Consider the following 22,286-nt stretch of genomic DNA (forward strand, 5'->3'; position numbering starts at 1 on the left):
GGCTAAATGTGAAAAAATAATTAGCATAGTCATCAAATTTTGACAGCTCGAATTAGGAAGATGTTTTTTCAAATTACTTTGATTTTCAGTATCTTAAAGACACAGAGAAGGAATTCCATGGACACTGATACTGGGCTGAGTGTTTAAAGAGATAGAAATGAAGGATGCGAATAAATGGAGTAGAAGCACAGGTGCTTTGAAAAGGAGGTTAGTAGCAGGACAAAGGTGCCTTGGGAGTTGATTTTTATAGAAGAGTTACCTGGAATGAAGAGCTATGGAATATATTCAAGTATCAGTATTCAGTAACTTTCTTCTAGTAGCTTCTATGTGAAATCTTTCTTACTTCCATTTTACTTGCACTGGGAGAACTATTTGCTGCTTCAGATATGTGGGAGATTTACAAGGGTTTTTAACAATGTGTTCTGGAACTGGTTTGTTTAGAAAACGTGGAAATTGCATGCCTAATTTAGGAACAGGCAGCTAAAATAAGGAAGACCCATAGATGCAGGTTTTTTATTCTGCATTTAGCTTGTTCTTTCTGCCTTGAAACATGGGGCTTGAAACATAATACTGACTTACTCTACTGGTTCCTGCAGCTTGTATCTCTACAGATCTTAGCTGTCTGTACTTTTTAAAATTTGTTTTGGGGCTTGATCCAAAGGTCATAGCACAATAAAAAGATTTTCTTTTTTTTTTTTTTTTTTAAAATTGGAGTATTTAAACACTTCTTTTAATATTGCCAGGTTAGTTTTGACTGCAATGCTCCCATGTTTATTTTTGTTAGCTGTATGTGCAGCCTGAAGCTGCAGGACAAATAGTTTGTCAAAGCCTTCAAAGCATTGTTGTTAACCTAAGACGTGGGTTTTTAAAGTTAGCTTTTAGGTTTGTTTTTATTGAAATTAACAAAAATTAAGGACAATGGGTTGTTAGAATTGAATTACAACTGGGTGGGAGGTTAATGCAGACACTTGATTACTGTGTTCATGTGAAACTTCAAGCTGAAGTGGTGTATACTAGGATTAAATGTTACAAGGGGCGATGACATTTGCTGCCACAGTATTTAGTAACTACTCAGAAGAGAATCTGTTCTGCCTTTCAAGGCGTGCAAGTTCTAGCACATGATGTGTAAGGCCTACCCGAAGGGAAGGTCAGCTCTTCATAGAGCGAAGGAGGAGTTGGAGATTTTTTCTGGCTTTCGCAGTGTTTTTCTGCGGTGGTAAGTATGCGAACAGCGAGTTGTTAGGCGGTGTTCTTTTTTACCCTCTGCTTTGTGCGTGATTGACTCTTATCAGCAAGAAGGCTAGATGTCAAAGAGCAGGCTAGAGAAGCACTTCCACTGCTGCCCCAGGGGCTCTTCATCGCTTGTCTTGCGCAGAACGGTTGGATCGAGCTTAGCTCTTGATCCTGCCCTGTGAGGGGTGATGGTCATCTTCTCTGTATAGTGAAATGGGAAGAGCCACTCGAGTGAGGTGACCTTCTTTGCTCGTGGAACTGAAGTATGAGTGAATACTCTCCCTCCTACTATTTTTTCATGCATAAGTTTTACTGAGTAGCTTCAAAATTTGATCAAGAAAATCTTTGCTCCCCCACGACCCTGCTGTACCTTCGCACTGATTCAGGCTGTTGAAAGTATCTTGCCATCTTTGGGAATGCCACTCTGTCACGTTGCTTCAAGAGACGTACAGATGCTGCCGTACAGCAATTCGTGTGCCATAATTATAATGTGGCTTTCTGTGAGGAGGCAAATGACCTGTGTTAATTAAGAACCTTTGCTGAAATTCAGATTTTATCTTTAATTTTTTCTTAACCAGGAATTCCTATTAAGAAATACTGACATAACATTACAGTAAAAATAACGAGCATTATTTCAGAGAATATGGCTCTGTGACCAACTTTTCAAAAGAACTCGCTTTTTCCTTGGACAGGAAAGAAGAGAGTATATATTCAGTTATAAATGGCTTGGATAAAAAGAACTCCAAGGAAAATCTGGGGGAAAATGGTATTAATTATATTGTGAGTATGTAATATTTCAAGGTAGGTGAAAACTACTTGGTGCCTTTGGATAACTATTAATTTACAGTTTGATAGCCTGGACAGCTATTGATGATGGCTGAGATAAAACGCTTGATAAGTTAGAATTGCTGGAAGTGTATTGGAGAGATACTTGAATTAGGGTTTTGCTCTTAGATTGAAAAATGGCTTTTACTATCAAAAAATGAAAAACACTTTTGCAGAGTCCCACTGTAAAAACAGCTAGGAGATTCATTACAGTAATTGCTGAAAAGCCAAGTTCAGTAGAAGCACATATGGTCACCTGCAAATTTTAGAGAATGAATTAATCTAACTTCCAGAAATTACCAGGACAGAGAGCATTTAAATTTATTCGTGTTATGTCTTTTTGATCTTACGAAGTTAGATCTTGCTGTAAAACTCTTGACACAATTTCTTTTATATTACTTAGTTTTGAACGGCATGATGAGAGTCATCACTTAAACCAAATAGTTAATCTTCTAAATACAAGCTTTTCAAAAGTGGGTGTCAAGCCACAGTAGTCTCTTCCTTTTAACTCTTGCGTAACAGAGGGAGGCTTCCGAGTCTAGGATTGACTTTACCTCCCTTTCCTGCATAACCAACCCAAGTGGTGTTACTGGAGTTGGTACAGGAGCTCTGTTGGCAGGATACAAGCTGCCAGAAGAGTAACTGTTGCTTTAAACGTCTCTTGTGGTGTTTTGCAAAACAGAATGTACCAAACGTAACATTAATTTGACTCCTGTCTCTGCATCACAATTTAGCCCTTTTATAACTTTGTTAACGGTTGCTTTGTAAAGGCTTAATCAGCAACTGCAAGTTTTTGTGAGGAAGACCCATGCTCCAGGTTGGAAGCGCCACCTCTGCTGCGCTCACAGCTGGAACCAGCAGTACAGAGGACGGAGGTAGGGGTATGCCCCGGGGGGAGCGGGGTTGGGAATCGCTGTCCTCGGCGCTTATGGTGAGCATCCCAGGAGTGCCCTCTGCCATGGAGGGGAAACACTTTGCTCACAGCTGCCGGCACTGAGGCTTTGCAGGACTTCTACAATCATGCTAAAGGAAGTTACAGTCTAAAAGAAGTATTTTTATCTTAACGGTTTTGAACATCTGTGCCAACCACCAAGGTGTCATAAACTGTTGTATTCCTTGCTACTTGTTATGCATTGTGCCACTTATAAAGAAATCTAAGTCACAGCTAATGACAGGATCACACTTTGCTTTGCTTCCACCTCCCGCTGTGTCAGAGAGTCGAGGCAGCAAGGATGGCCTTGAGCCCCAGACACGACTGGAAGGAAGGAGAGAGGACTTCTGAGAAGCACTGTCTGAAAGAAAACTTGAAGATGGTTGATGATGAAATCTAAACCAAAGGAAACCGTGTTAGGGATATATGTAGGATCTTGGGAATGTGGTAGGTCAGCCCCAGAAAACCATGCAAGCATATTACCTGAAAGAGTAATCTGTTCCTTGACCTTATCTCTCATGTAAGTAACAACCCCCCATTGCGTATACTCCCACTTTAAGCCTCTAAGATTCCAGCCTCAGTAGTTTCTGGGGAGAAGACCAAGATAAACTAATCCACTGTCATCATCCAAACCTGGTGTTTGCCTGCAAATACAGAATAGAGCTCTCCTATTCATTTGATGGAGGGTTCTCCTCAAAGCTTAAACATAAATGTGTTTGACACTATAATTGTTTTGCTCTATGATCTTGGGCAGAGGTTGAGCTGAATAATGACGTTTCTGTCCCAGTTCCACTCTAACCTCATCTAACCACAAGACATCCTCCTTCTTCCCCTTTTCAGGGAACCCCCGGCTCCATGTCAGAGTCTCAAGGGAGCTGGAGGCCCTAGGAAATCCAACCAGCTGAGAACTGCTTTCTGTTCCTGACAGGTGAGTTGCCCTGCACATCAAAAGTATGATGTGGTTTCACTGTTTGTTTTTCAGCTGTCACTTAGCTAAAGCTGCTTCCCCTGCTCAGTGCTAGTTGCTGCTATTTGGCCCGCTTGACCTTATTTCAGTTCTTGTCTGCTTCTTACCCCAGCCCTTTTTCTGTCGTACAGTCTGTTCTTTCCTGCCTTTAACCGTGCCCTGCCACTTACCCAGCTTACCCAATTTGAAACGTGTTTCTCTGGTTCCTGTGCTTCTTCCACAGACTTTGTCACTGATGCTGTCATGGTGCCTGACTCAAAATGGTCCTTGATTCGTGATCCCTTTGCCTGGACTTAGCTACAGGACACAAGAACGTCTTGGTCGTGTCTCCCAAAACCTCCCTATGTCTGGAAACTGGAGCAGACCACGTCCCAGATCCAAGAGAGGTGGCCTGAATGGTAACGCTTACTCTTTCCTGTACATAAGGTGAGGTGATGCCTCAAGTGAAAGCGACTCGTCTTGACTGCAACTAGGAGAAGGTCCTTTCACTGTTTCCTACCAATAACTGGTGTGGCCTTTACACAGTTTGGTGCTGAAAACTTTAAAACATGGCTAAGGGGTTTTTATCTCAAAGAATGAGACGTAGCAAGAGCACCTCACCTCAAATAGGGGAATCAGCACGGGGCTTCGGGTAACAAGTGGCACAGGTGACTGACTAAAGCTGCTGATAATGCAATTAGCAGGAAGGCATTTGCGACTTACTGGGGTTCTATTCATTTCTAGAGCTGATAATGAAGGGGAGTTAAAACTTCCTTCCTTTTTAGTGATACGGGACAAACTGTGATTCTGTGCTCCCTTACAGGTCTGAGAGCACGGTAGGCAGAAAGTTAGTGAATCAAAGAAAATTCAGACTTGAGTGAGGTGTTCTGGAAAGACCTGGCGAGAAATAGGGGTGTACAAGGGAGACTTACATAAATTGCAAAAGGAAGAAGTTATTCACAGAACAGGGAAAGGCCTAAGGAGCTACTGATGTGCAATCTCTCTCCTGCAAATTATGGGAAAGTAACCCATTTTTTGGTCTTTATTTTTGTTTCTTATGTAATAGCTCATCTCCAAAAGGATTTAGAGCAGATTTCCCTAGAGTGACTAAGGCAGTTTCAAAAATCTGGGAAAAAAAAATGTGACTTGGAAGACTGCTTTTCCCCTCTGTACCCAACTACACACATAAAAATATGGCGGGGGCTTATTTAATGGAGGCCATCAAAGTTACCACCTCACCTTGGAACGAATCCAGTATACAAAATCTGGTTTGTTTTCCAATGCTTGTAAGCAAATCCTTTTAAAAAATAAAAGGAATGGTAAAGGATTGTGGTTTTTTTTTTCTTTTTCTTTTTTTAAATAGAAAAGAGGAAACGGAATTGCAGAGGGGGTTCCTATTCCGCTACCCTCAAAGGAAAGGAAGCAGCATGAGCATGAATCTCCTGCCTGGAAGAATGAATCAGCCATCTGGCAGCTTGAGTTTATTCTGATCTTCTCTAGTGGTGAACCTCTGGCCATTAATTCAGACATGGAATTGGTATCTACCCTCTCCTTGCTCAGTTTCTTAACTGGGTGACTGATCAAGAGCTCTCTTTGGATCAAGCATAGTAAAAGTCCCTGTTGTAAAGTCTTTGTTAAATCCTCTCTGAACTGGGTTCAATATCAGAAATGGTGGACTGTGAAGCTCCTAAAGAGTAGCTATTATGAGAAAGATGACACAGTCCTGTAGAATACTTTCTCCTACAGTTTTCCACAGAACTTCTTTTCTATCAGATATAAATCCTTTCTAGGAAGGTCAGAATTTAAAATATCTCTATTTCCTTATGCTTGGATAACACTTTTTTTTTTTCTTTTACATTTTTTCATTGTATTGGAAAGGATGCTAGAGTGCTAAAACTATATAGAAACTTCAGGATGTTCTTTGATTTCTTCACAAAGTCTGAACAGATGGTAGAAGCCCATTCTGGAATTGTTGGCTTAGAAAGAAGTGAGTGGTGTGCTAGCAGAGGAACTGCTTTTCATCTCGTCTTCCCTGTTGTACCAAGTGGAAGGCTCAGTCCCAGAAGCATGATCAGTTCACGGGGAAAATGCAGAATTTAGGCTTTTCGGAGAGCCAGTTTTGTCCCCCATAAAGACAACAAATAAAACGGTTAAGAACTTGTTCCACTTTTCTGCCCCTGTATTCCTACCCACCGTTGGAGAGATTGTTGCGTTTGCTCCTTAGATGTGTGCTATATAAACTGGTTTATGGTGGTTATTTGTGTGATCCGAGCGTGGTGCTGTGTTAGGAATCCTCCCAGGGTACAGCTGGCCTAAGAAATTCCTACCTTCTGGTCACTGGAGCAGAGCAGAAACATTCCCGGCCTCTACAGGAGTGCACCGCACCTTCGGTTGTGCTGACCAAATTGCTTATGTAGTCGTACTCTACATAGCATCTGAGAAATGATCTGGTTTGGGGAAAAAAAAATGAAACCAGTCTCTTTGAAAACAAATGGCCCTCCCCCTTCTCTGATGAGGCAACAGTTTTGCTTAGACAGCGGCCAGGCAAACAGCTGAATGGAACAACTGGGAGGGAGGAAGTGAACTGGAGAGTGCAAATTCCTCTTAGGCAGGCTCTGTGACCAATGGTTTGTAATATGCCGCTGCACCTGGAGTCTGGTCTCTAGAGTGCTTCCATGTTTTGTTGTCACAAGTTTAAAAAAGCAAATTCTATCGTGTGAGTCAGGACACCCAGAAGTATTATGAATCTGGGCTTCCAAGGTCTGAGTCAGCTTTGGAAACGGGCTGAACTCTCTGCCATGGTATTGTCAGCACTTGCACACTCATTCCTTCAAAAGCACACCCTGAAAACTGTGTCACGTTTTCTTCTGTTCAATGCATTTACCTTAAAGCTCTCAGCTCTGAGGTCAAGTGTGAACTACAGTGTTTTTGGAATAGACCAAGTATCTGTCATACGTGCTAAATACATGGATTTTACGCACAGCTGACGGAAGCTGCCTCAGTGTTGTGCTTCTGCCAGCTCTCGCAATAGACTGCTATAATCTTACAAAGTTTGGGATTTGAGTTGTAATATGAGTAGCCCTATTATATCTCCGGCAGAGGATACATTACTGGAATTCTGTGTGCAGGCAAAATGTTAGTTCTGGAAGCGTGTAGTTTATTTTCATGGAAAAGTTGCCTATCTGGCAGGTGTCAGAAGCTGACTTTGTACAGGGAAGGGACAAATGGATCCAGCTCCTTTCCATCTATTTCTGTGTGTAATTTAACAACCATATATATCATAGGCAAGTTTAAAACTTCCTTGAGGTTTGGTGTGTTGTTTTGTTGGGTTTTTTTTTAAACAGATTATCTTTTATTCACAATTCTTCTACCATTTCCAGACAGACATTAACAGATTCACATTAAAGATCAGCATCTGTAGCTGTAGCTGAAACCTTGAACGTAGTTTTATGACTAGGCATTCAGGATACTATTTTAAACTGTTCCCTAAAAGGGAACCTTTCTCCTGATTTTCTTATTTTTTCCCCAGCCTTGACAGAAGGTGAAAAAACATTCTGAAACGTGAATTCAAGCTATAGAATATAATTTTTCTCAGTCTGTCTCATGTACCAACTGACAGATTACACCTAGAATTGCTAGGTGACATCAACTCCCATTACACTAGTTTTTTTATTTTAAACACTCCTTATCTGATCACAGTTTCCATTATAAGTGTCATTTGCTCCGCGGTGCCTCATCTTAGTTTTGAAAAGACTGGAACTGATGGATACGCTTAAGTGTCCTGCCATTGTTAGGCAGGTGAGCAGAGCAACTCAGCTTAGTGCCTGCTTAAGTTAGGCTAAATCTCTCCCCAAAATTAAAAGTAGATAAACACAAGAGGATGATTAGAGACTAATTACCAGGACAAAAATATTCTTGTGCTGACTGATCTAACTATAAGCTTACGTGCAACTATTCAGCATGAGTAATGTGCTTAGCATGACACAATACGGGGGAAAAAAATGTAGGAAGAACTACTGAATTGTGCGTTTAGAAAAACAAGCATCACAGATTTTGTATCTGGTTACTTTAAGTATTCTGTATAGCTTATATGTGATCATTTCAGGTTCCTATCAATGTTCATGCAGGGAGAAAAAAAAGGAAGCGCACTCAGAGCGTAGGAGCAAATGCCCATTTAAACTGGCAACGCACGTAGTGATGGGCAGAAGCAGGCAACGTTTCAGGAGAACGCTCCTAACCGCAAGAAATACCATCAGTGCCAGCAAACATCGCATCCGTCTGTTTCGCAACGCAAGCTCGGAGTTAAGATAAGGCACCCTCTGTCCGTGTGGGCAACTGTAAATTTGTCTTCAAAACCACAGCCTCCCTTGCCCGCGACTTTGCCTCCTGAAACCAAGATGAAGACAGATCGGCTGTGGTTGGCTTTGGAGAGACAGCAGCGCTGGGCGCTGGTGAGGAGACGCCGGCCAAGGAGCCAGCAGGCCCATGGCGGAACCCGCTCGCCTCTCCCGCCGCCACCGGCTGCCTCCTCGCCTCTGAGCACACCGGCCAGTGAGAAAAAACCTGCAAGTTAAGGGGTTTATTTCTAGAAAGGCTGAACTTTGCCTCAGCCGAGCAACTGTTTTCTAGTTCCTTCTGCGCTGCAACGGGAAAGGGCGGCAGGCCCGTGCGAGGCCGGCGGCGTCCCTCCGCTCCCCTCGGGCCGGGGCAGCGCCGTGCCGAAGCTCTCCTTTTTAGGCCGTCCTCGTCTTTCGGTCACCCGATCCTGCCCCGAGAATGAAGCCAGCCAGCAGCTGGGCCTCCTCCGCCGAGCCGGGCACGGCGAAAGCCGTTCCCACACCGCCGAAGGGAGGCCGCCGGTCGCCGCCGCCCTCGCCCCGTCACCCTGGCGGCGGCCGGCCCCGCTCCTCCCCCTCAGGCGCTCCCGCCGCCTCAGCCGGGCCCCGCGCGCGCGTGTCGCCGCCGCCGCCGAGCCCCGCGGACGGGGACGGGGGGGGGGGGTAAGCGGGCGGCGGGCGCATGCGCGCCACCTTGTTTACCCCGCTCGGCGCTGCCCTGCCGCGGCCGGCCGGCAGGTGTCGCCCCACGCCCAGGAGAGCGGGCCTCGCCCGGTGGCCGCCAGGTGGCGCCTGCGCCCTCCATTCGCTCGCGAGCCGCCGAGCAGCGAACACCCCAAACAATCCCCAGCGCCGCCGCCAAATTAAATAACCTGCCCGCGCCCCGCGCCCTCCCCAAACCCCCCCCCCCTCCTCGGCGGCCAAGTCTCCGGGCCGGGCCGGGCCGAGCCGGGCGCGCAACCGGCAGCCGGGCCGGGGATATAGGAGCGGAGCTACGAGCCTGGGCCTCCTCGCTGCCTACGCCGACACTGGGCAAGGTAAGTTAGAAAATGGCGGCGAAGCTTCTGGAAGTTTGGAGGGGGGACTCGGGATCGCGGTGCGTGGTTGCGGAGAGAGGCCGGGACGGGGCCCGCGGTCTCCGGGGCCTGCGAGGACGGCGCGGGGCGCTAGGCCGGCTGGCCACAGGGACTCCGCGCAGCCAAGATGGAGGACGGCGGGGCCGAGCCGCGAAAACACTCCAGCCCCCCGCTTCCCCACCCCCCCCCTTTCCCAGCGCGCCTCGGCGGGGAGGGGGGGGGGACGTGAGCGGGAGCGCGAGTGAGAGAGCGGGAGGGCGCAGAAAGCGGCCCCCGCTGCCCGCCCGGAGCCCCGTTCCTCCTCCCCAGAGCCGGCCGCGGGCAGGCTGGGCCCGGCGCTCGGCGAGCTAAAATGGAGAACCACCTTCTCCTCCTCCTCCTCCCCCCTTCTCCCGAGCCGAGCAGGGGCTGCTGGCAAGATGGAGGACTCGGGCATTGTGTGTGTGTGTGGGCAAGCCGGGCCGGGCCGCTCGGGGGGTGGGGAGGGAGGGGAAGGGGGGGGTCGGAGCGGCTGCGGACGGAGCGGGCCGCGCTCGGGGTGTGTGTGTGGGGGGGAGAGCGCTGGGCCGCGCGGCGCGCAGGAGAAAATGGTGGGGCGGCTGCCGGTGCCCCGGGGTGGAGTGTCGGAGGAGGCCGGGGAGAGGGGACTCCCACCCCTGACAGCGCTCCCCCTCCTTCCCGCCGCCCAGCAGCTGAGCTCTTCCTGCCAGCCCGCTCCCGGCGGCTTCCCCGCGGAGGAAAGTGCCGAGGGATCGGGGGTTCTCCGCTCCCGTCTCTCTTGGTCGGCTCGGCCGAGCTGGGGCAACTCCGGCCGCCTCTTCCCGGGTGACTGGGCTGGAGGGCTGGCGAGAGCGAGTTCCCTCGGCCCAAGTGAGGACGTGGGGACTGACCTGCGCCTTCCCCCCCCCCCCCCTCCGCCTCCCTTCGCTGCCTTCTCCGAAAGAGCTGGTGACCTTCCCCCCCCGCCCAGCTCGGGGAAGGCCTTTGTGGGGCGAGTTTTCCCCTCCGAGTGACTTTGGGCGAGCTCTTCGGCGGCTGCCCGCTAAGAGGAAGAGTTGTGGCAGTTTCCGTTCGGCTTGCTTCATTTTTTTTTTTTTTTTTTTTTTTTTTTATATGTAAAGAAAGGGCGCTTGCCAACTTGTGCCGGGGACGCCCGATGCCGGGAGCCGCGTGTTGCAGGAACCCCGCTGGGCTCTCGCCGGCCCTGGTGGGGGAGGGGGGGAGGAGGAGGAGGAGGAGGAAGAAGAAGAATGCTTCTTACTGGGGGGTTTTGGCGCCACTTTTGTTTTAGATAGTGCTCCTCTGCCCCCTCCTCCTCGGCACGCACTGAACTGAGCTGAACCCTGCCCAGGTAGGAAGCGAGAGCTTTCCTGGTGTTTCTCTCTTTTCTGGGCGCTTCTTTTCTCTGCACGGATTAAAAAAAAATATATATATATACGGTTGTTGCCGTGGTGAGGGACTTGGAGGGACAGGGGAGCGAGGAGCGGAGGAGAGGAGAGCGGCAGCGGATGGCTGGGCTCGGAGGCCCCGTTTTTCGGGTATTCCTCTCTCCCCTCCCGAGCGTATCCCCGGTGCCCGGGGTGTGCTGGCTTTGGGTGCCTGCACCGCTGTCCTCCCCGCCGCTGTGCCTCCCTGCCTTCCTCTGTCTCCGGTAGCGCTGTGTAATCCGTCCGTCCCGTGGAAATGCGGGACCGACCGACCTCAGGTTTGGTGGTGGGTTTTTGTTTTGTGTTTTTTTTTTTGGTCCGTCCCCCCCCCCCCCCCCCCGAACGTGGAGTGAAGGCGCTCGGCTGTTATTTATATTTATATGTTATATATATTTATTTATCGTATCGCCTCGGCTCTCGCTGTTGTTGTCTTCCCACGGGATGCGGTGTTCGGAGTTAACACAAAGTTTCAATAACCGCCGAGTCCGGTGCTGTAGTTACTGTGGGTGTTTTTGTTGTGGGAATTTTTTTTTTTTTTTAATTACTTTTCTGGCAGCCCAGCTAGCACGGCTGCCCCCCGCCCGCCCGCGCTGGCTAAGTGCTCTCTTCCCGTGTGCTCCCGCAGCCACACCCTGGCGTGTCCGGTCTCATCAGGCGCCTTATCCGCCGGTGTGTGACCCCGCGTTTTCCCTCGCCTCCCCCGGGAGGAGCGTGCCGGCCCGTCCCGTCCCGTCCCGGCCGGCCGCGGCAGGAGTGCCCGGAGGTAACCCGTGGCGGCCGAGGTTGCTCCGCTCCCCGCTGCCGTCTCCCTCGGTGGGGCCATGTCAGCGCGGCGGTTCGTGCCGGGGGCGGGGAGTCGGGTTACCGAAGTGCGTCACACGCGGCCCCGCCGGGGCCTGCTCCGCCGCCGCTTCGGGCCGTCGCCGCCTCGCCCGCCGCCCATTGGCCAGCGCCCGGGCGGGAGGCGGCGGCTTCCTCCCGCGCCCCGCGGCGGGCAGCCCGGCTTGGCCGGGCACCTCCGGCGGGCCGCCCGAGGTGCGCTCCGAGGGCAGCGGGCTCGGGAAGCGGGCGGCAGCGCGAAGGTCGCCTCGTGGAAGTCGCCTTCGCGGGTCTGGTGGGTCGTCTTCGGGGGGGGGAAGGCGCCTTTTGGATGGCTTCCCTCGACGCCGTTGTACGGCCGGTTTTGTGCTGCCTGGGAGTTTTGTTCAGTCCTGATGTGAACGACCAGAAAGGAGAGTTCCTAGCGTGAGATGTTCCCCAAGCGGAGGTCTCCCTGTTAACTCTCGGCAGCTCAGCCCCGGTGGGCGATTGACGACTTCCTTCTCGTTTACAGTGCTTGGCCGTTTGAAAGAACTTTTTCCCTTTCTCATATTCTCTTTTCCCTGAATCCATCATCTATCCACGTGTTTGTTGTTATTCCTGGAGCGTTTTATCTGGTATCTAACCGTCCGGGACTTAGGAAATATCCATGTGCCGGCTGGCTGGTTATGTGCAGGTAAATAAATAACCACAAGTGGTTGTGCAATTGACAGATGTTAATCTCTGTCTTCTTGGTATTGCTTGCTCATTATCCCCAACTCTTAATTTTGTGGCTAAATCTTGGTGGTGATCAGGCGCAGAATTGCAGTGCCACAGGTCTTGAATGGGGCTCTTTGCTGGGTAGCGCTGTTTCTTTTCCCTTATAACCATGATAACAGTTTCATTACAAAACGAAACAGGGTGTGAAAAGACAGCTGCCATGCTGTTAGCATAAACCTTCATCTTTTTTGCTGCTTTCAGCACTGGAGCTGAATGGGGCGGAATCCCCATACCGTTCTGATTAATTAAACAAAGTTACACAAAGGAGAAAAACAGGAATTAATTCACATCTCTAACAGATAGATCTTTCTCCGTAACCGATGGGGCTCATGTGGGTCCTTCTCAGCAAAACCAATGACATTTTATGGTGTCATCTACGGGTGGGTGTTATGCAACCTGTGAGAGAAATCCGTGAATTGCCGTTGCTATCGTTTGTATTAAGTTAAGTGTGGTAAACTTAACACTGGATGTTGTATAAGCTCAAATTCAGACAAACAAAAAAACCCAGGTGTGGAACTGGGGGGATGGGAGAGACTCTTGAATTTTCCTGTGAAACTTCCTAGCGCTCAGATACCTCCCAAGTTCTGTACTTGGGCCAGAGTTAAGTTTTTGGAACTTTTTCATCCACTTACAGTTTCAGGAAGATAGTACCGAGTAAAGTCAATAAGCAATGCAAGGGTTTGCTAAACTTGTATTTAGGAAGACTAGTTAAAATTTATGTACAAATCTTTTTTCTTTTGGCCATAAAGTCTTGATGTTTTGCAACCAAAAGTTGAAATTACTTGTTTGAGTAAGTTGGTTCAAATTAATGATGCTGTGATATTTTAATATATTTTTAAAAATTGGGTTCTGTGAAAGGACCAAAAACTGGTAGGTTCATAGGTTATTAAAATACTTGGTTTAAAAATGCATTGTGCTACTTGAAGAGCATTCCATTTTTTAAAATAGGAGTATTCAATTAGCTGACTGTTAAATCTAACTCAAATTTCGTGAATATATCGTATTCCAGCTTTACGTGTTAAAAGTCTTTAAAGGCATAAATGTGCAGAATGAAATAATTTCCACTTGGAAGGAGTGTAAATAGAATTGTCAGTTAAATGCTCTCTTTGGTTTTATTTTGTTTCAGTGTAACTTATCAACAGCAACTGAATTATTTTTAAAAAAAGTAATGTAGACAGCTTCTCTTGAATATTACATGCTACTACCGACTCCTGTAGGAAATAGCTGCAGGCAACAAACCACTTGAAAGTGTGTGCTCTTGTTGGTGGGAGCAACTACATTAGACTTAGTCAAATCATGAAATAACGTTAGTACATCAGAGCATTATGAACTTTTTTTAATTGGATTGCTCTCTGTCACTTACGGTTCAAATTTAGAATGATTTGAGAGTCCTCATTTGTCATTTTCATTTGTGGTGTTACGGTCTGGGTTGTTTTGCTGCAGGCAAATGTTACAGGAGAGATTAGGTTTTCTGGAACTTTGTGCCAGCATAAACAAGTTGTATGTTTTACAGAAACCTTAAACACTTCAGTTGCTTATTTTCACCAAATGAATCCCCAAAAGTAAGCAAATATTTCTGCTGGTTACTTCTGCTTCTTGGTTGTGTTACTGGAATGCTGTGTTTTGTCAAATGAGATGAGGTTTTGAACTCTGTGTGATCTCTGCCTACATTGTGACCATTTCTTCTCCGATTAGTTTGAAACCTTAGGAGAATATTGGAGGTGTGAATTTCCAAAATGGTAATGTTGGTTTTTGGTGGTGAGGTTTTTGTTTTTTGTGTGTGTGTGAGGAATTCAGAAAACATACTGGAAAAGGAATGTGTTGTAGATTGTGTCTCTGTCAGCTAGATGCTAGAATTTCCAAGAGCTTCATCTGCTTCAGTAATTGTCTTGTAATGGAAAGAAGTGATTGATAGCAGCCATCAACATATCAGTTTAATATTCTTAAATAAGCTCTGCTCGCTTTCGCAGTATCACTTAAAACATTCGCATTCTGAAAACTTCAGCTTCCTTATGTGAGGATCATTGACAAAGAAGAGAGAATGAAGTGGTAACTTTGTCCTTGGGAGACCGGGGTGAGCAGGGAATTGGAGTTTTAGGTTGGAAAATAGGAAGTTTATGCACAACAAATCTGCGGAGGAACGGAAAGAGCTCTTTTCCATATGCATCGCCAAAACCTAAATGGTGACTTACAGCCTTATTGCATTGGTTTAGATTCAACGCCACCTGACGTTTTAAATCGCCTCCGCTTTTAAAGTCAAAGGGTAAGTAAAAATGGGAGTTCTTTACGGTCCCGTAGCGCTTCTGGCCCTGGCCCTGGCCGTCCTGCGGTTTGATGGGCTCTGGTCCTCTTCCTGCCTCCTGCCCCTCTGGCCTGTTGGCTGCGGGCAGAGGCGGAACTAAACGGGCAGGTTGCACGTCCTGGTGGAGACACTGGGGTCCTTCTCGCCGGGAGGCAGTCGGCAGCGTGCGGAGTTCCTCGCTGCGGTCCGTTGAGGTCCGGGCTCCCTCTGGAGCCGGGGGTGGGTGGGTCGGGTGGCGGGCGCTGTGACCCGGCCTGGGGTGTCTCTGCTGCAGCGGCCGGCCCTGCGCCCCAGGGGGCGCTGCGGAGGGCGGGGAAGGGGCTGCGGGGGGGAGAGCCCTGCTGGGGGCAGCCGGCGGGGGGAGGAAGGCTCCGCGTTTTGCTTCGGTGGAGGAAATTCGGGAGGGAGAACCTTTTGGTAACCTTTGCGGTATTGCATCGGTGTAACCGAAGGTCTTGCTCTAGCGTTTGGTTTTTTCTGAAGGGCTGCTTTCTGGAGTGAACCAGTTAAACTCCTGCTCCGTTCTGTGAACAGATTTTGTGTTTGAAGATCAGTCCAGTGACTTCCGTTGGCTTTTTATATGAGGGGGGGGAAAAAAATCTGCTTTCAAAAAGTTGTGTATCTTTGTGGTTTAAGGGTAAGCCTTGAAACCTGAAGTGACTTTTAACAAGGTCAGATATTTACTTACGAGTGATACAGTGAAAACTCCGGTTTAGAGAGTTGGAGATTAAAAATTTACTGTTTAATTGTATGTTGTTTTAATTAAAATTTGTTTTCTTTGAGTTTTCTCATGTTGCAGTTCATAAGAATCTGGTTAAGTTGGTTTTTTTTCTTTTTTGACAGTAAATACGAAGTAAGGGAAACTTCTGAAGGTGGCCCCCTCATCTAGGTCACCACAGACAAGTGTAGGGCTAATGCTGACTTGTTCAAGTTGGGAAGCTTGAGGGGCTGTTGTCTGGCTGGCTTCTATCTTGAGGAGGATGTTTCACTGTTCAGGTACCAAAAAAACTGAAAAAACAAAACACTGCAAAAACTGTGTTCTCTTTTCTTGATCCTCTCAATTTGATGTCTGGAATCACTGAGCCTAGACCAGTCTTCATCCTAAACGTGATGGGTTATGCCATTGCAATATTTCACAGTATGCTCTAAGTATACTTTTTAGTATCTCTGTATGTCCAAGTGTTGCACTATGAAGAAATTCTCAGATCTGTGAGATCTTGGGTAGAGAAGAAGGGAGGGCGAGATGTTTCTGTTCTTTCATCTCACAAACATTTTTCCCTCAACTGGTCACATCTGAGGAGAGATCTGGCATGCAGTTTTGGAGATGGGGATGTGGGAAGATTTGATCCTCCAAGGTACGCCCCTTGACTTTCATGTGACAGTTAGCTTTTCCTAGCCTTTACTGGCTACAGAGTTGTATGGAGGAGCACAGGCACACTCTGTTTTTAAACTTCTTTATCCCAATTTGAGTCAGAAATGAAGGATGTATAGGACTGTGTTCGTATGCACTTAGCCTCTTGTCTTATTGTGACTTCAGAGGGAAATTAAGTTAGCTGTCATGTAACTGCTTTATCCAGGTACCCACTTTATGTCCCAGTATGTTCTTTATGTTGTCTATTCTGTACATTTTTTTGACTGTGTAACTAGCTATAACTTGCCCCTCTGGAGGGCTTATTTTTGTAAAAGAATGTAATCAGAAGAGTGAATAGATGTAAGAAGATTGGCATATATTGGCAGGTAGATTGTGATTTGTGATTGAGAAGTTAATCACAATACATACCCAAACCCAAGTATCTAGAGATGGGAGCGTGTGTTGGTTGGTTTTGGTGGTTGTTTTTTTTTTTTTTAGGTAGATGAATGTTTTATTTTCTTATGGCTCTGAATCTGGTGGCTTATGAGTCTTGCCCTTATACAACCTTTTATGCCTTTTACTTGTCTATGCTTTTATTTCAGTAAAGGTTAGTCATTGGATTAGAGCGAGGGAATATGTGTGGCACTAGAATTCAGTGGAAGAATATTTGTTTTCTACAGCAGCTTTCTGTTAGCACTTCTGTGTGGCTCCTAGAGAGGAAATTTTTGCATCTCTTCCCATTGTTCTAGGGTTAATAGGGCAAGCCAATGACTTCTGCTTATATTTTGAGAAAAGTTTCAAATGGTGCATGTTGTCATGTAACATGTATGTCTGCAGTGGTCTAGATTGATAAGAAGAATTATAGCTGAAGTCCAAATTTCGGTGTTTTCTACAGCAAAATAATGAAAAGAAATCAAATATACTGTCATGTCAGAAAGCACAAAACATTTCTGAAACTACTGACCACTTAAAAAAGAAACAACAAACCTTAGGAATGTATGTTTTATTTAGTTGGGATTGCATTCCAAAATTGGCTTCGAGTTGCTGCCAAGGTTTGGTGAAATGCTGCTCAACTTCTGGCCAGTGAGTGGGATTTGGGTGATCTGCAGGACAACTAACCTTACCTGCAGGCTTCCCCTGAGTTTCTTCTCCCTACCCCAGTAGCACCCCACTCCGACTGAGTGACAGGCATCATTTAGTGTACGTGCTTGTTAATTTGATGCTTCCTGGGAAGATGTGGTGATGTAGTACATGTAGTCACATAGCAAAGAGGACTTCAATGCAGTTATTTACCTACTGCCTAATACATGTGATCTGCCTAGAAAGAGATGAATATTTTTGATTTGGAGGTAGTGTAGTTCTTGGTTATGGCTGAATTGCATTTTTTTACTTAACATAGAATTTCAGCCTAAGTTTTATGAAATAATATCTTCCTTGCAGCATCTCATCTGGGAAAAGAAGATTGACTTTTACTTTGTTTGCAAATAAAAATAAGCCGTTCAAGATGAGGCTTTTCTGTCTTTCATGCAATTACCTGTTATTCCTTTAGGTAAAACTCTCAGTTCATCCCTTAAGAAGGATCAACTCTGGAAGTTTGGACCATGTCAAGTCTTAGTAAGCCGATAATATGCAAGCAATGTAATTGGCTGATATTATTTGTCAGAGTGTAATCTTCCAGCAGGGAGTGTTCAGTTTGAGGAGAGTTTGTATGGAGTAGGGGTGTGAATATTGAAGATCCGTAGGTTTTTATATGTTACTTTTTTATCTTACTATAGGCAATTGAATATATAGATAGCTGAAGTTACTAAAAAACCAATGTATGTAGTAAATGTCAGGAACACAGTTTTGTAATTCAAGTAGCGTGCATTTGAGGTGTCTAGTTTTTAATTTGAAGGTGATTTTCTATGACATGAGTCCTTGAATAAGATATTTTTTATAGTTATGGATGTAGTGCCCAACTAATTTAATTTGAGTAATAAGGCAGTACATCCTGACCACTGGCAATATTCTTCATTTCACTTCTGATCTTCTTAGAAACAGAGAACTGATGAATTATGATGTTTTTTCCAAGGGAGAAAACTGGGGAAACTTGATAAAGATGATTTTTTTTTTTTTTCTGAAACGAGAATGACCAATGGCTGCAGTCTATGTCTGGCAGTGCTCTGTGCTTCTGGTAGACAAACAGGAAGTAGAATTGATACTGACTATTGTATCTTGATTTAGGGTAAAGAATACAATTTAAATACAGTTGAAAAGGAGACACTGATATTTATAATTTAAGATTAATAACATAAGTATTTTTAAAATTTTGTTATTTTGTACTGTTTTGGGATGGGAACTATATTCTTACAAGAAAGTTCCAGTTTGGTGTGCTGCCATACACCGTTTTATTTTTATTGTTGCTTTATGTACCTGTTTGAAAACTATACTTTCTTTTAATTCCACATAAAATAAAGCTTTGCGGTGTGGATGGGCAGTTGCTTCCTGGAAGTGATGCCACAATGAAAAAATTATTTGTGTTCTAGGTCACAGAATTGTATTGGAGGGAAAGGCCCTCTGGAGTCCAACCTCCTACTTAAAGCTTGTCCACTTAGGCCGGGTTGCTCAGGAATTTGTCCAGTCAAGTTTCTAGTATCTCAGAGGATGGGGTTTCCAAAATCTCTCTGGCAACCTGTTATGCTATTCTTATTGGGAGGTCTTTTTTTATTTCAGGTTTTAAAGTCATCTTAAATTCCTATGAAGATTCATGCCCTTCCATTCCCCAGTATATGTTTGGAAAGTATTCCTTGATGATGGAGGCTTGCGAAGCTAATGACCTGGCTTAGAGCTGATTGCGGTTTTTAGTGGGAATTATTAGAAAAGAGAGACAGAGAGGTGAATGGCTACAGAATGTCTTTTTGGTGCCTACTTTCCTCTTCCCTCTGGTCGCATTTACTGTCTTTATTCTTCTGCTGTCCATGCTCAAGCTTCACTACTGTGTCTATGACAAGGTCTTGCAAATAAAACTTCCTTTCCTAAGCATTTACCTCTTCACTTAAGTGTCATTCATACACCGATCAAAATGATTCTTCTTGCGGTCTTTGTGTTTAAGCAGTGATATTTTTATTCCTTCTCATAAGTATTATTTCTAGAAATCTACAGTTCATTTGAAACTATGGTAACCAGAAAGGAAAGCTGCACAAGTATCTCTCTTGCATCTGTGGTATAGGTCTGTTGTTACTTGCCTAATAAACGATTGGCCAACAAAAGGTGAAACTGGCTTTTGTGTATTGATTTACCAAACACAGAAGTGGTTTATTAAAGCAAATACTTCAACAATAATGGAAAAATGTTTGGGGTTTTTTTGCATGTGCTGCTGGATTACATTTTTGTTTTCAATATTCCATGTTTAAGCTGTTCTTGTTTTATTAAGTGAGCTTCCATTTGAATTACTTTGCTAAGCTGTATTTTCAAACCTGATGTATTTATATGTATTTGTTTAAAATGTTTATGAATTAAAAAGTATTGCTGACATAGCAGTGTTGGTATGGTATATTACTACTCTACTGTGAGGTAGAACAGATTTTGTAAACTAGAAGACCTGTGGCTTGACAGTTGAAAAATAATCAGGAAAATCAGCCTTTGGGCATTTTATTTCTCTTGCTGCATTGCATTGTCTTTCTGGTTATACTGCTCAATTTTTATTCAGCAATGCAATGGTTTTATGGAAGTTAATAAAGTTGTGACTTAGGAGAGCGTATATTTGTGCTTCACAGCAGTAGTCGCTGCCAAGCAAAAATTTTCAAAGGTGGCAAGACACGGGTTGTATGCATCAGTGTGATATAAAAATGTCAAAAACATTTTTAGAAACTTTCAGATTAATGACACTGTGGATAGAAGAAAATAGAGTAAGTCATCCTCTTCATATACAGTAGGTCAGGCATTAAGATTCTTCATATTCACCCCCAAATGCAAGAACAATCTCTGTAAAACTGAATTCTCAAGTTTTTTCCTTTTTGTGCCAAGAGGGTATAAACTCTGCGAAGCGTACCTTGCATTCAAAACTGGTTAGGGAAGTTTTGTTTACAAAGAGGATTTATGCATTCTTGCATAATCCTACAAATGGGTTTAGTCTTCCCCTATCTCCAGTGAAGAGAAGCATGGAAAAATTCTAACAGTTCTTTTGGATGCAAGATTGAGTCCATGTTCTTGGTAGCTTGAGGATTCAAAAAACTTGCTGAAGTTTTTCAATTCCATTACAGTAAGGCCTACTTGACAGTATATAAGGATTTAAGCATCCTAGAAGATGAAATAGGATTACCAGGATGAAGGAAAGTATACCAAGGAAGATGGGAAAGATAGGGAAGTGTAAGAATATGTTGATGCTTACTAGAACCATTTCAAAAGTATGTTCTGTGTCCAGTTGCATCACCGTCACTTTTTTGTTTCTGTTGTGGAATATGTTGGCATTGAGTTATTAGCTACATAAAGTATAAATAAGTGCTTTTATGTAAGATCTTAATCTTGGATTACGTTGTCCTGTCAGCTGTGGAAGGTGCAAATGTTTGACTTAAATGTTTGATAAAGTTAGAAATTGAAAAACTAATCATTAAAGCCTTTTGTGGGGGGATCTGGAGGAGAGAAATCAAGCTGGCAATCCACTGAAAATGGAAGGTTGTTTTTTCTATGAAGGTAGTTGGTGGAGAGACTAAGTTACTTAACTGACACGAAAGAACAGAACTGGGCAGTTACGTAACTGTAAGTAACTTTTGAACGTAACGCCATGTGCAGAGTTTCCTTCTTTCACAGTTGTCTTCCTTCCATGCTTGTTCCCTTCAAGCTACTGAAGATGTGCCGTCACCATGTAACGAGGCCAGTTCAATGGCTAGCTGCTCCTAATAAGGTGGTCTTGTCTCTGTCCTGACCACATGCTTCTGTTGTTTGCCTTGTGCCTGTGTTTTCTGTCCATTTGAACCCCATAGATGAACTGGTTTAAGGAGCTAAACTGTGAAGAAGAGTAGTTTTCTATGGGTTAAACCTCTGTGGAGTCAAATGGGTGTTGCTCCTGCATGGAAAAGGATACAGGAGCTTTTGGCTGGTGAGAATACAGAATTGAGGGGGACTGCCCCTTTCAGTAGTTAAAAGTGTCCTATCAGTTGCCTGGTCCAAGAGTAGTGGCAATGTTTTCCATAACTGTAGTACCAGGAAAATAAAACTACTCCTGCTGTTGTCTGCTACTTTTCTACCTGATCTTACTATTAAAAACCATTTGGGCAATATGCCAGTTCCAAAAGTAATCCTCTAATCTTGGTAGTGATCTCAGTTTTATCTTTTTTTTTTTTTTTTATTTTTTTATTCTGAAATGTTAGATAGTCTGTCATAGATCAATTAGAGCTCTGCAGGGAAATTTAGGACTGCTGTTTATTTGCATTAATTTGTGCAGGCAGGAAAATCATGTACTTTTTTTCCTTTGGTTTCAGCCTACACACTAGTTAGAAGTTGTGCAGGTGTTACTTGGAATGAGATGGAAGGGGTAAGAGAAGATTTAGGAACAGTTATAGAAGAGTTTCCTCCCCTCAAGATTTTCTTCCAGCCTTAGCATGGTTAATCAGATGCTGTTGTCAAAACCCTGCTAGACCTCCTCCTTCAGTTGGATGCTTACCAGCCTGTTGTGGTTAGATCTTATTATGAGCCTTTGCACTCTTGAGTTTTCCGTGGTTTATGGAAGCTGCAGTGCCAGTTCTGTACGTGAGGTCTGTCTTCGGCCTTCTTTCAGAATGTGGACCAACCTATGCAATGATCTGAAGTCCCATCCCTCCCAACTCATCTCCCTCCTAGCTTCTGAGTTTTTGGGGGCATGCTGGGGCTACAGGTCTCATCTCCGGGAGTACCTGAGAATTAAATGAGACATACCCTTTTTTAATCTTATAAAATATTAATATTGTCCCTCAGAGATACTGAGAAATAGACCTAATAATGCCTGAACACATTGCTTGCCTGTCCTCTCTACCTCACTTTAGGCTTAGTTCAGAGCATTTTGTTTTCTTCTGCTCTGAAAAGAAGACTTGCAGAGTGTTGTTTACAATGTGGAATCCTCTGATTTTTTTTCAACTAGCTTAGAAGATGCCGGCTTTCTTCTTTAGGTGTTTGGGAAGAGCCTTACAGCTGATTGATCAGAAACTGTTGCATAGTGATTCATTGCTTAATTTCTCAACATTTTAGAATTTAGATCTGGGTAAACTGGTCTGCTCTAGGCAGAAGCTATGATTTGTTGAAAGTAAGCTTCTGTGTGAATAATCAA

General features: G+C 45.0%; 1 protein-coding gene and 2 long non-coding RNA genes across 6 annotated transcripts in view; 2 read left to right on the plus strand and 1 right to left on the minus strand.

Annotated features, from left to right (window-relative positions):
- Nucleotides 1–646: 646 nt before the first annotated feature.
- Nucleotides 647–6,539, minus strand: LOC121232497. Its single transcript, XR_005931028.1, has 2 exons — nucleotides 6,263–6,539; nucleotides 647–1,731 (listed from the first exon to the last, which is right to left on the minus strand). It is a non-coding gene; the product is annotated as an uncharacterized LOC121232497 (long non-coding RNA).
- On the plus strand, nucleotides 1,725–6,096 carry LOC115333631. The gene is made up of 3 exons (XR_003920873.2): nucleotides 1,725–3,917; nucleotides 4,180–4,382; nucleotides 5,299–6,096. It is a non-coding gene; the product is annotated as an uncharacterized LOC115333631 (long non-coding RNA).
- Nucleotides 6,540–9,078: 2,539 nt separating the features above from the next.
- STAG2 (stromal antigen 2) overlaps nucleotides 9,079–22,286 on the plus strand; it is an 82,272-nt gene continuing 69,064 nt past the window's right edge. For 2 of the 4 annotated variants that reach the window (XM_029996706.2, XM_029996708.2), the window contains exon 1: nucleotides 9,080–9,309. The gene's annotated coding sequence lies outside the window, so the exon portion shown is untranslated. Of the gene's footprint in view, nucleotides 9,310–10,483; nucleotides 10,700–22,286 lie in introns of those variants that run through there. The other 2 variants (XM_029996709.2, XM_041118908.1) reach the window with 2 other exon arrangements.

Source organism: Aquila chrysaetos, chromosome 21 (assembly GCF_900496995.4).
Source record: "Aquila chrysaetos chrysaetos chromosome 21, bAquChr1.4, whole genome shotgun sequence".
NCBI classification, from domain to species: domain Eukaryota; kingdom Metazoa; phylum Chordata; class Aves; order Accipitriformes; family Accipitridae; genus Aquila; species Aquila chrysaetos.